Source organism: Orycteropus afer, unplaced genomic scaffold (genome assembly GCF_000298275.1).
Source record: "Orycteropus afer afer isolate SDZICR_OR568_19922 unplaced genomic scaffold, OryAfe1.0 scaffold00029, whole genome shotgun sequence".
Taxonomy (NCBI): Eukaryota; Metazoa; Chordata; class Mammalia; order Tubulidentata; family Orycteropodidae; genus Orycteropus; species Orycteropus afer.
Window position 1 is genome coordinate 18,503,470 of NW_006921616.1, and position 14,410 is coordinate 18,517,879.

The window sequence follows — 14,410 nt, forward strand, 5'->3', positions numbered from 1 at the left end:
TCATAATTCATGGAACACTGTCATCTGTCTATGCTACTAGTATAGGCCACCTGGTAGGTGTGTACTCAGGATCTTAAGATTGAAGTCAGGAATTAAAACATGCCAATAAGCTTTGGTTTGTATACATTCGAACACCCATGATTCACTTAAGATTTTCCTTTTGCTTTCTTTGAAATGTTCTGTTTTGAGGACAATATTTTAACTCCATGACTTTCATTTGTTTTGTTTGCTTGTTGTCTTAATTTTCAAATCCAATGATAATATTTATTTATCTCATTTTTTTAAGAAACAAATTAGAAGGTTTTAAAGTACCCTTACCCTTCTAGACATAATATAAATGTTGGGAAAGCGAAAATTTGTTATAAAAATGGAAGACACAGTAGTTTATGTTCATGAGAGAATACAATTTTATGGCTATGAACTTTCCACATCATTTTTCAGGCTGAGAGTTATAGTGATTTCTCTTATACTAAATCTAGCGATTTGCATCTTTCCATCTTAGTGGCTGAAACAAGTCACTAGGGTGGAACAGAACTCTTTTTCATCACACTGTTGCCTAGCTGAAGGAGCCCTGGTGGCACAGTGGTTAAGCCATTTGCTATGCAAAAGGTTGTCAGTTCAAACCTACCAGCTGGTCTGTAAGAGAGAGATAAGGCAGTCTGCTTCTGTGAAGATTTACAGCCTTGGAAACCTTATGGGGGCAGTTCTACTCTGTCCTGTGTTGCTGTTGTTGTTAAGTGCCATTGAGTCAGACCCAACTCTTAGCGACCCCTCCTTGGGTTTCCGAGGCAGTATCACTATGGAAGCAGAAGTTGGAATCAACTTGCCAACTTGAATCTAAGTAAAGATTTGATCAGTCAAGGTTTTATTTCTGTACGCCAGAAAACAAATCTCAAATCCAAAGAAAACTCAGCACAAGGTCAAAATCAATGAGTCATTCTCCTCTTACAAAAAGAAAGGACCAAACAAGCCACAGCAACAACAGGACACCCCTTCTTCTATTTCTAAACAGGAGATAAAGTGGGTGCAAAAGGGGTGTCCACCTCCTTGGCCAGTGTATTATTTATGCTAATACTCATCAACACTAATGAGTATGATTTTCAGGAGGGGGTTTCAAGCCACTCTCTCAACCAAATTCCATCAGTATTTACACTGATTTTAATGGACATGGCCATGTAACCAGTTCACTGCCTCTCTGTGCATATAAGCCTTGGGGATTGATATTGATGAAGCCCAAGGGAATCCAGTGATGCTGTCTGCTTGGTTGCAGTAGCAGGCATTTCCCCTCAGCTCAGCCCATGCTGAATAACATCCTAGTACAGCTCCCAGCAAATGGCTTTCTGGAAAACATACATCATACTATACAATTGTGAGCTATTTCTTCAACTGTCCTTCTCATCCTCCTTCCATGTTCTTCCCACTCCTCTGATAAGACCAAGAAAACATACTATTGGCCAGTCTAAGTGCAATATTTCTGTCACCAAAAATTTCTTCTGCATCATCCTCATTTTCCCTCCTGTCTCAGCCCACAAGGCCCAAAAGGTGGAAGGCACTTTGTCTTTGTCAGGGCATAAAAGATGAAAACTTTGGCCCTTCCTAGAGGAGGAAGGGATGGGCAGTGCATGCTGGCAGGAAAGACCCCTTCTCCTCTTCATCTCCAAGTACCTGGAGCTCATCATCTCTTCTATTTTCCCACCTCTCCCTTGATAGGAGAGAGTGTAAGGAAACAATTACCAAATGCTTTCCAGGTTCCACTTTGCTGGGAGAGGAAAACATGGAATTGGGTCTGTGACCACAGCCTGGTCCTTCCATTCCTGTTTCTTATATCTCCAAACCACAATCAGCTACCAAGTAATGACTTATGACATTACTGGGCAGGGGTACTAGAGTCAGGCTTAGGGGACCACAAGTAGCTGGTACTTAGGCTCTTAGCCATTATATATTCAGAAAGAACGTGAAAACTTTAGGAGAAGAAACATCAAGTAGGCTGGTTTCAAGGAATGTTGCTACAGATAATTGTACATAAGTTCTTCTGTCCTTCTCTTTGAGAATAAAAGTATGATGAAAATGTGAGCATGATATTTTCTGATTCAAAAACTATTAAAGTTTCCATGAGAGGGTCACCGAGTAAGCATCCTAATGTCCTTGTTGTAACTGGGTCAACAGCTGGAAAATTCCACTGGTAGAAAATCACATGTAGGCCTTTTTAACTCAGGCACATTCTCAAAAAACACCCCAGCAGTCAGCCTATGCCAATAGGCCATAGATACTGATATCTCCCCCTTTTGTGAAGCTTTCTATGCATCTATAAAATAGTCCTCTTTTGCCTTGGCATTGAAGTTTCCTTCAGATGTGTACAAAATACTCCAATTTGAGAAGTTAGGTGGGTAGCCATTTTCAATTTCTCATTGAGTGATCTAATGTCTTTTTGCCTTCAAGCACCACAAAGAAAGAATTTTGTGAAAGAACGTTCTCCAACAATAATTTTATTAAAATTCAAGATTTTTTTTTTAATATCCAAGTGAAATAAATATGATCCAAATGAGCAAGAAATACTTATTCTGTACCATATTTGTATTCAACATGTTCTTAGGAGTTTGGAGAAAACAAACAGAAGACAGCAATGGTCTTCTCCCATAGGGAGTTAAATTCTAGTTAACAACTAGCACGTGAAACGTAAGAGAGTCAAGGTCAAGATTTCATTGATTTCCTATAGTCAGAATAGAACATGAGTCAGAAAGAAGGATCTATACAGAAATATTTAGAAATATTTGTACCAGCTATACACAGCTGTGAATGGAATGGAATGAAAATTCAATTCTTATGGTCTACAGAAATATGGACAACTAAACTGTATCAAAAAAAAAAGTAATTAGCCTTGTAAATGTGGTAAGTCTCTGCTTAAACAGATTAAAATTGTGTTTCCTCTAATTTAAACGATATAGTAATTTTATACTATGTCATAGAGTGGGTATATTTTAATTGTCTGTCTATTCAAACATCACACTTCGCTTTTATATCTCTGGAGACTAAATTGAGCATTTCTGTCAGTCACTTGTTGCCTAACACGGTGCTGTGTGGGGAGAGGGACTGTTCATTTTTCTAATAGCAATGAGAACCAATCGCCCTACATCAGAGGGCTGTTAGAAAGCTACAGAAAGCAATCCTTGCAGAGATTTTTTGAGCTTCTCAGAGAAAGGTGTTATCGGAATCAAAACCTGTGAAAAGAAGAACAGCTATAACATTACTTGACAGTGAGAAACTATTGTGTTGTAAAATCGTTTCTAAAGGGAAGAGTGCTTGAGACATTATTTGTCAAATTTAGAGGAACAAGAAAAATCAAGGTGGTAGAAACCACTGGTAAGAACACAATCTCCAGTAGGGTAGAGAAAATCATTTATTACTAATTTCTATGGCATCATGTAAAAAGAATACTAAGAGTAATGCCAAGAGACATTTAATAGACTTAAATCCTACACTTCACTGGAGAACTGAATTACTGAAGTAGCTTCTAGTCAAGATAGATCATTTCACCACGGTGTAACTTTTCCCCATTCTACAGGTATAGCAACGAAAAGAGTTAAGCAAAGTTCAAAGGCTCACTGCCCTCTATGCTGCAGGGAAGGATAGAAATAGTAGGTGAGAAAAAGTGAGGAAGCATAATTTAGCCAATCAGTAACTCAAAGAGATAAGACCCAGGGAAGTGAAAGAAATGTTCTAGGCTAAATTATGCTGTTAAATCAAACTAATCCTTCATTATAATTAAATCTGTAATAATGATTGTCACTACAATTCTGAAAATGAACATTCAGTTTTCAAGGAACCATCAGAGTAATTCAGAACTTTTTTTTTTTTTTATTCTCCATGTTTGCTGGGTACTTTTATGAGTATTTTTTTCCCCATGCTAATATTTTTCTGAAATTCAAATGATAATAGATTATTCCCATTTCCCCATCATATGATATATACTCTCTATGAATATTAATATTTTTCCTAATATTTTTTAACCACAGTCATTAATATGATAATACTTTGGTAATAAATTTACAAAAATTCCATACAAATACTACATGTGCTAATACAATGAAATATGTGGAAATAATATGCATAATGCATTAGGTTTTGTTACAGATGCCTGCCAAAAATAGTGTTTGGCAAACAGTAGCAGCCTTCAAAAGTGCCCAACCGATTAAAATTTATTGCTGCTGATAGACCCACTGCAAACACTGAACAATCCAGACTCTTCATGCCCTGGCAGACACACCAGGTCACTGACTGCTCAGATTATCTCCAAAAGCTTCTAGACATCACAGAAATGAAGGAAAACACTCAATGAGATGTTTAGTGCCAAGGAGAGTGACTCCTCCAAACAAAGGATCCCCCATATACCTGATGCACAGTTATATCTCCGTAGGTGGTGCACCTGGGAGAAGGTCACCCCTCCTCCATTCACCCGCCACAGGCAGGGCTGCTGGATGTGCTTGACTCAGATCAGTCTGTCTTTGCACAGACAAGTCCTTTTTCACAGTCAGGGCTTAGCTAGCATTAAACCACTCTTCTCTCCATTCTCAGCCTGGTTTGATAGTACCTAAACCATTGTGGTGGAGGGGATTCCAATTTATGGAGACCCCGTCAGTGCAGAGTAGAACTGAGCTCCATAGGGTTTCCAAGGCTGTGCCCTTTTGGAAGCACACTGCCAGGTCTTTCTTCCAGGGTGCTTCTGGGCAATCTTCTGGTTGTTGCTGTTTTTGTTATGTGCCCTTAAGTCAGATCCGACTCATAGCGACCCCTCCTTGGGCTTCCCAGGCAGTATCACTACGGAAGTAGATTGCCCAACCTTCCTTCCGAGGAGTGGCTGATCTTCTGGTTAGCAGTCAAATATTTAATCATTTGTGCCAACCAGGGAAGCCTTGACACTAGCACCTGATTACTTAGGTAATTTACTTATTATTTGTTATTGTGCCTTCCGTGAAATCTGGGGTCCTTATCACTGTGAGATGCAGTACAGTGGGAGGAGAGTGGGGAGTTATTTTCTTTGCTTGAGGCATGCTGGGAAAGAGCTGAGCTTTATAAAGGTAGATTTCGTCTTCTCTAGAAACTACAATTTGAGAGTGAAACCACTGAAAATGGTGGCAAATGAATCAAGATTCATTCAGCTACTCAAAGATCACATGTTCATCAATTTTGTTAGAATATTTAGCACTTGTGAGGCATTTGAATTAAATTAACTTAGTCCCATCAGTTTACAGATGGGCAAATTAAAGTGCATGAAGGGGAACTGACTTGACCGAGGTGACACAGATAACTAGCGGCAGAATCAAGAGGACAGCTTATTCCCTACCCAGGTTCTTCCATCAGCGGAACAGAAGGAAAACAAAAGGAGGACCTGAGCACCTTAAGTGCCAGCCTGCTCCTGAATGCCTCAGACAGCCATCCTGTCCATCACTGCAGAGGCTGCATATTCCTTCAAAGAACTGGAAGAGAGACAATTCTACACCGAATATAAACAGAATTAATCCTTCTGATGAGCCCCAAATGGGGAAGCCCTCAAATATATGTGTCAATAGACAGGCTAGCAAATAAAATTTGGAACAAAATGAAAACTTAAGTTTTTAAAGACAATAATGTACTTACTCATTTATTTGTGTATTTATAATCATTCACTCACTCATTCATACTGGTAGAGAGATGACTAATTTCAAAACTCAAAAAATAAACTCACTGCTATCGAGCCAATTCCAATCGATAGTGACCCCTGTTGGGAATCCAAGCCTATAAATCTTTACAGAAGCAGACTGCCTCATCTAGTGGAGTGGCTGGTGGGTTTGAACCACCAACCTTTTCAACAGCCAAACACTTTAACCACAACACCACCAGAGCTCTTTGACTAATTTCAAATTACTTGAAAAATTTTTACAATGGTCCCTCAGGAAGATCCCAAAAAGCATTAAAAAAATAAAATAAAATAAAATCCACACTTTAGAAACCATTCATTTCAGCTAAATTTTAGAAATGAAAAGAACAGAGACCATTGAGTTCAGCAGGACTGCAGGAAGAAATACAATCAGATGCTCCTAGAAGTATAAACAACCTAGTAAAGAAGATTGGGCAATCTATAAAAATTAGCAGAAAACAGTTACAAAGATCGTTGGCGGAACACTACAGTAAGTGAGAGCATGAAACCACAGACACGCTCACAGTCTGAATGCAGAAATCTAAGCTGTGAGAAGAAAGGATGTATCCATTAAGAAGGGTAACAGAGGAGGGAGCAGTCAGTAATGAAAGGGCTAGTGAGTACAATTTTAGTTTACTTTAAATTTACTGAAAGCTATCTGTGTTGAACAGGAGTTTCAAGTTTGAAGCGATGATATCCAGGTGTTCACCAAACAGCAAAATAGAAATTGCAATAGCAGTCTCTGGATTGACACCCACCCAGTAAGGAACTTTTGACTCCTTATTTCCTCCATGCATATCAATGTGCAATAAAAAAATCCCATGGTGCAGTTTTAGATTCATTTACCTATCCATTCAAGATGTTTGCTTATTGCTTACCATGTGCTAAGCATTGTGCTACCTAAGGAGGAATGAGCAAAACTGGAAGCAGTCAATTTCTCATAGTTTACACTGCAGTTGGAAAGTCAGGAATGAACTAAAACAGTATCAGCCAAACTAATGTGTTGTTGCTGTTAGGTGCCATCAAGTCAATTCCAACTCATAGTGACTCCCTGCAAAACAGACCATCACACTGCCCTGGTCCTGTGCCATCCTCACAATCCTTGCTCTGCTTAAGTCTATTGTTGCAGCCACATGTCAATCCATCTTGCTGAGGGCCTTCCACTTTTCCTCTGGTCTTCCAATGTATCAAGCATGATATTCATCCCCAGGGACCAGTCTGCTCTGACGACACGACCAAAGTAGGTGAGACCAAGCCTGGCCATTCTTGCTTCTAAGAAGCACTTCAGCTGCATGTCTTCCAGGATAGATCTGTTCGTTCTTTGGGAAGTCCATGGTATTTTCAATATTCTTCACCAACACCCCAATTCAAAGATATCATTCATAGGGACACTTCCTTGGGTTTCAGAGGCAGTATCACTACGGAAGTAGATTGCCCAACCTTCCTTCCGAGGAGTGGCTGGTGGGTTTGAACTGCCAGCCTTCTAGTTAGCAGTCAAATGCCTTAGGCACTATGCCACCAGAGTTCCTTAATTCTTCTTCAGTCTTCCTTATTCATTGTCCAGCTTTCACATACATATTACGCTACTGAAAATACCATGGCTTGGGTTAATCTTCAAAGTGACATCTTTGCTCTTCAACAATTTAAAGAGGTTGCTTACAGCAGATGTGCCTAGTGTTAATACGACAGATTTGACTGCTGCCTCTATGATTGTCAATTTTGAATCCAAGTAAAATGAAATCTTTGACAACTTCAATCTTTTCTCCATTTATCATGATGTTGCATAATGAAAGTACACTTGCAGATTGAGTTATGCATGTGTTCTGAGAGCAGAATATATTTCTATGTAAAGGTCTGATAAGACCAGCCTAGACAAGGCATAAGATGGGGCAATCTACTTCTGTAAAGATTTACTGCCTTAGAAACCCAATGAGTGTCATTATGAGTTGGAATTGACACAACGGCAGTGGGTTTGAGTTTTTGGTTTTTTTTTTTTTTTGGTTTTATATAAGGAATTGGGAAAAGACTCCTCTGAAGGAGGAGTTGACCTTGGAGGGATGAATGGTCGTGAATATGGAGAAGGAGGTGGCTGTGGGACAACCTTCCAGGGAAAATTGTATGTGTATGTGTCAAGGAGTTGGACTGGAAAGAATGACATCCTAGAGGTCTAGTCTAGAAGACCTGATCAGGGCTGGAGCATAGGCTGTTTTTTCTGTGTTAATGCCATTGTCACAAGACTAGGCTTTCCAAGAAGGGATGATTGAGGACAATTTAAGAAGTGTCTAAAATGCACTTGACCTTGCTGAGTCCCTCATTTGGCCAATCAATAGAGTCAGACATTTCCTCAATTGAGGTGAGAAGATCAGCAAATTTCAAAGCATAAACTAATTTGCATCGAGTTGAAAAACAAGTCACCAAACATACCTCTCTTTCAGACCAATGGTGACAAAATTAGTAAAATCCAGCCTGAGACTAGAAGCTGAAGCACAGACCAGCCTGGCGTATTAAATCCCTGGGAAGTCTTCATATTCTGAGGAAAGCAGATAGACAACAAATTGTGAAATTAGGCAAAGGGCTAGGCTAACAATAGGGTTAGCACATTTTAAGATGCCCTAAATTGTAAGGCTGGGGAAAAAAGAGCAGTCCCTTACTAGAACATAAATTTGCTGGAAGCCAAGAGCCACTAGCTGTGCAAGGTGTTGCCTCTTTCTGAAAAATATGCATTTTGGAGAACTCTTGTTCAAATAAGCAATTTTATTTCCACTTATTCATGCATCTTCCCCCTAAGCCTTTTCTTTTTTCCTTTTTCTCTATTTGTCAAGCTTATGGCTATCATGTTCGCACAAGGAATATTTAATATAGACACACAATTAAATAACAGCTACACATTAAGCAATAACAAATGATAGAAAACAGTGCCCCAAAATTGAAAGCATTTATTTTTAAAACATTTTATTAGAACAAATATAATGTTCTTTCTCTCGCCTGAGGCCAAAGCATGTATAGAAAAACAGGCCTTCAAATACATGCTAAAAGTTAATGGCCAAGAACCTTATAGGTGTCAGGAGAAGAGTGGGCTTGTATTAGGGGCCTCTTCCCCAGGGTGCAGCATTAGGGAGGAAAAACTAGAAATGAACAGCTAGGATTATAATACTAATAGCACGTGACACAAACTCAGAAACATTTTCTAGATTTCTAGCATTTCTACCAGGGTGTTTCAAGCACATTGGTAAGATGGTCCTACTTGGGGTTACTCAGAAAGCTAAGTAACTGTGATTTAAAGGGAAGTGTGGGTGACTTGTATGGTACACAGAAGTCATCAAACATGTGTTAGGGGGATAAGTGAGCATCACTTCCTGCTGGACCTTAATTTTCTGGTCCAAGTGTCAGCTTCTCTCTGCTTCTTCCTGGAGATGCTGTAAGAATTAACTAAGCAGGGAAAATTGCAATTGTCCTCAGAGAAGATTATTCTAAAATCCTCCCTTTATAAAGGTCTGCCCAAAAGCCAATAAGCATCAGCTTTATTTTGTTCTAGCTAAGCAGTTTTGTGTTTGATTTCATTCATTTTCTGGCATCCACCATGTGACCCTACTATGTGCCAGCCACTAGGCTTCATAATTTTATACTCATTACCTTAATTAAAAGGAGCCCTGGTGCCTCAGTGGTTAAGATCTAGGCTGCTAACCAAAAAAAAATTGGTGGTTCAAACCCACCAGCTGTTCCACAGGAGAAAGATGTGGTAATCTGCTTCCATAAAGATTACAGCCTTGGAAATTCCATAGGGAAGTTCTGCTCTGTCCCATAGGGTTGCTATGAGTTGGAATCGACTCAACCATATTAATTAAGCTTCATATTGACAATATTGCTATCTCATTTACAAACAAGGAACCGACAATTCAGCAAAATCAAGTCACTTACTTAAGTTTGCATAGCCATAGCCCAGAATCTAAATGGAAAACTTAGATTTTCTTCACAGAACTGATACCTATATTACTTATGTTTCAAGGAATCTGATTGCTGGAATCCTTCCCTATTTCAGTGTACACACCTCTTCCAGGAATAACAACTGGACAGTCCAAACACTCATTATATGTCTTTGTTTAATGATAACTAAGTTTCTAAGTGTATGTATTTCAGAATGTGTGTTATTGTTATCCTTGTACAAGTTTCATGAATTTAATCTCTCGTACCTGTTAAATTATAAATATTTCATGTACGGTTTCTCCTCAAATCATTTGTTAGCCCCTAGTACCTGAATATAGGGTTTTAATTTATCAAGATTGGGTAACATCAGTCAATGAAAAATCCTTGGATTACAATGGTCCAGTCTGATCATGGGGTTCTATTGGGCATGGGGTTGCCATGAGTTGGGGCCAACGTGATGACAGTTAACAACAACAGACATGTCCATTTGGATTCAGTGATAGTTTTTGCATTAAAAAAAAAAAAAGAAGAAGAAGAAGAAAAAAATCCAGAAAGGTCAGCAGTAGCGTCAGATTTGAGTATGTGTGGCAAAACCAAAACAGGTGAGAGGGAGTGGGGAGTGTTTGTTCTTTTTTTTCTTTCCTTTTTAACAAAACACTTTAAATTAATAGCAAGGACACTGATCTAAGAAAAAAGCAAGAAGAAAATACTGAAGAAAGCATACTCATGGCCTAATTGGTAGATCATTTATTGATGTCCTAAGAGAATTCTTGCCAAGTCAGATTAATTAAAATTTCTTCTAGTTCTTGGAGAGACAGAATGATTTCAAAACTGGGTAGGCAAGCTTCTACCCAAATCTGCCCTACCTCACAATAACATCACCAAAAATTAAAAATAAAAATAAATAAATAAAACTCACTGCTGTGAAGTCAGATCTGACTCATAGTGACCCCTCCTTGGGTTTCCAAGATGGTATCACTGCGGAATTAGAGCTGTATCAATTTAAATTTTTTTTTTTTTTTTCAACTTAAAAAGAATGGCTTCAAAGAGTGGAGTGAATCTTTATCCAGTATTTGGGTGGTCAAATATTGTCCTTGGGTTGGCATTGATATTCCACAAGCACATGGCATCCAGTTCTCATGGATGATCACCTTAGGTTAATGTCAGCAACACCTGATGCTTTAGCCTTTTACTAAATAAGACACTTCAATCCCATTCAGGACACATTGCTATGGAGGGAAAATGAGTCCGAAACAAAGAAGGTAAAGCTCAGGCCAGTTCTTCCACCAAGAAAAAACACCAACCTGATTCCATTAATGTTGAGTTGTCTGTCTCTTCATTTGCTATCTGTAAAACTCCTAAGCCAGTTTCATCTTCTGCAGCCTCTGTTCTCCAGACTCTAAAGCTTCATTTCAGTTAACTGGGGGAGTGATAATCACTTGGGAGATAGGCACATTCCCCAGCTATAACTGATCTAAGGTCTACAATTACTAACAAAGTGTTTGGGACTGAATAACTGACTACATGAAGTGGCTACACACACAAATGAAGACAAGTTTATAACAAGTTTATATATATGCAGTCATTGCCTAGTTTATTGAAAAACAAACACTATTCAGGGTATGAGATTATGGCCAGTGAGGCAATGACATGTTTAAAAGAATACTTTCCTTACCCAGCAAGAGGTATTGGATGGTAGGCCCATTGTACATGGCTTGTTAGCATAATATTTTCCTAATAATGGAAATTCATAATAAGAAAAAAGTTTCTAAGTATGTTAAATTTTTATAAGCACATAACAAAAAGTTTCTTGAAGACTGCTCTGTGGCAAGGGTAAAAAAAAAAAAAAGTCTCGCAGGTCACCCCAATTGAAATGGTCTAATTTAGGAAGAATTCACAGTACTTTTTGAAGATGTGAGCCATTTCCACAGTTGATGCAGTCTCAAAAGTGGAGATAGAAAATGAGAAATGGAAAAGTTAAAGGAAAATACTTTTTCTCAGAAAGTTATGTAAGCACATCAAATACCAGAGCCATCACAATATACAGAACACTAAAGATTTCTGAAACAAAAAGAGAGGGACAGTGAATGGAGAGGACAGTAGGGAAGTGGCTGAAATGCAGAGAAAAGAAAAACTTCCCCATAATCTAAATAATTAAGAACATCTCTTGAATTTCATATCATTGAAAAAAAAAAAAAAAAAAACAAAAAACCTCACTGCTTGAGTCAATTCTGACTCACAGCAACCTCCACTGACTTTCCGAGGAGGTAAATCTTCACCAAAGTAGATTGACCCCCTCCATCTTCCCTCTGTGGAACAGCTGGCAGGTTTGAAACTCTCCCTTCTCTACTTCACTTAGTACCAACTATCTGTATAGTAGAGTTGACTTTAATGACACGGATGAAGTAAACCTTTTTGGACCTTCATTTTCTGGGGTGACATGACCCCAAATGGGAAGAAACAACTGAAAACATCCATTAATAATCAGAATGCAGAAGTATGAATCTAGGAAAATTAGAAGTTGTCAAAAATGAAACAGAATGCATAAAGATTGATATCCTAGGCTTTAGTGAGCTGAAGTGGATGGATATTGGTCATTTTGAATCAGCCAATCATATGGTCTACATGTGCAGAATGACAAATTGAAGAGAAATGGCATTACATTCATCATCAAAAAGAACATTTCAAGATCTATCCTGAGAAACAATGTTGTCAGTAATAGGATAATATCCATATGCCTACAAGGAAGACTAGTTAATAGTACTATTATTCAAATTTATGTACCAACCACTGAAGCCAAAGATGAAGAAATTGAAGATTTTTGTGAACTTTTGCAGTCTCAAATCGTCCAAACATGCAATCAAGATGTATTGATAATTACTAGTAATTGGAAAGGAGCTCTGGTAGCATAGTGCCTAAGGCACTTGACTGCTAACCAGAAGGCTGGCGGTTCAAACCCATCAGCCACTCCTCGGAAGGAAGGTTGGGCAATCCTACTTCTGTAGTGATACTGCCTCGGAAACCCAAGGAGGGGTCGCTATGAGTCGGGGCTGACTCGACGGCAAATAACAACAACAACAACAGTAATTGGAATGTGAAAGTTGTAAACAAAGAAGAAATATTGGTAGTTGGAAAATATAGCTTTGGTGATAGAAAGGACACTGGAGATGTCATGATAGAGTTTTTCAAGACCAGTGACTTATTCATCACAAAGACTTTTTCAGCAACACAAATGGTGACTATACTCGTGGAATTCATCAGATGCAATACACAAGAATTAAATTTACTACATCTGTAGAAAGAGATGATGGAGAAGGTCAATATCATCAGTCAGAATAAGACCAGGGACGAACTGTGGAACAGACCATCAATTGCTCATATGCAAGTTCAAGTTGAAGCTGAATAAAATTAAAACAAGTGCACAACAACCAAATTACAAACTTTATCATATCCCACATGAATTTAGAAACTATCTGAAAAATAGACATGATGCATTGAGCACAAATGGCCAAAGACTAGAAGAGTTGTTGGATGACATCAAAGAAACCATACACAAAGAAGGCAAAAGGTCACTAAAAAGACAAGAAAGGAAGAGAAGACCAAAATGGATGTCTGAAAGTTTGGCTTGAACAGAGTGTACCCAATGTGCATAGAAGAAATAATCAGGTGAAAGAGACAAACAGAAGAATTTCAAAGGATGGCTTGAGAAGAAAAAGTAAAATACTATAATGAAATGTGCAAAGAACTGGAGTTAGAAAATCAAAAGGAAAGAACACACTCAACATTTCTCAAGCTGAGACAACTGAAGAAAGAATTCAAGCCTTGAGTTGCCTTATTGAAGGATTCTATGGGGAAAAAGGTTGAATGATGCAAGAATCATCAAAAGAAGATGAAGCAATACATAGAGGCACTGTACCAAAAAGAATTGGTCAACATTCAACCATTTCAGAAGGTAGCATATGATCAGGAACTGAATGTATTGAAGGAATACATCACTGAAGCTTCACTGAAGAGACTAGCTAAAAACACCGCTTCAGGAATTGGTAAAATACCCATTGAGATGTTTAAACAAGTAGATCCAGCACTGGAGTTGCTCACTTATTTATGTCAAGAAATGTGGAAGATAGCTACCTGGCCAACCAACTGGAAGAGATCCATATATGTGTCCATTCCAAAGATAAGTGATCCAACAGAATACAGAAATTATCAAACAATACCATTAATATCCCAGACATGTAAAATTAGTTGAAGATAATTAAAAAATGGCTGCAGAAAGAGAATTGCCAGAAATTCAAGTCACATTCAGAAGAGGGCGTGGGATGAGGGAAGTCATTGTTGATGTCAGATGGATCTTGGCTAAAAGCAAAGAACACTGAAAAGATATTTACTATATTTTATTGACTATGCAAAGGCACTGACTGTGTGGATCATAATAAATTATAGATAAGATTACAAAGAAGGGGAATTCCAGAACACTTAATTGCACTCATAATGAACTTGTACATAGATCAAGAGGCAGTTGCTCAAACAGAACAAAGGGATACTGCATGGTTTAAAATTGGGAAAGGTATGTGTCAGGGTTGTATCCTTTCACCACAGTTATTCGGTCTGTATACTGAGCAAATAATCCAAGAAACTGAACTATATGAAGAAGAATGTGGCATCAGGATTGGAGGAAGACTCATTAACAACCTGGATACGCAAATGACACAATCTTGATTGTTGAAAGTGAAGACTTGAATTACTCACTGATGCAGCTTTTAGGAGCTCTGGTAGCATAGTGCCTAAGGCACTTGACTGCTAACCAGAAGG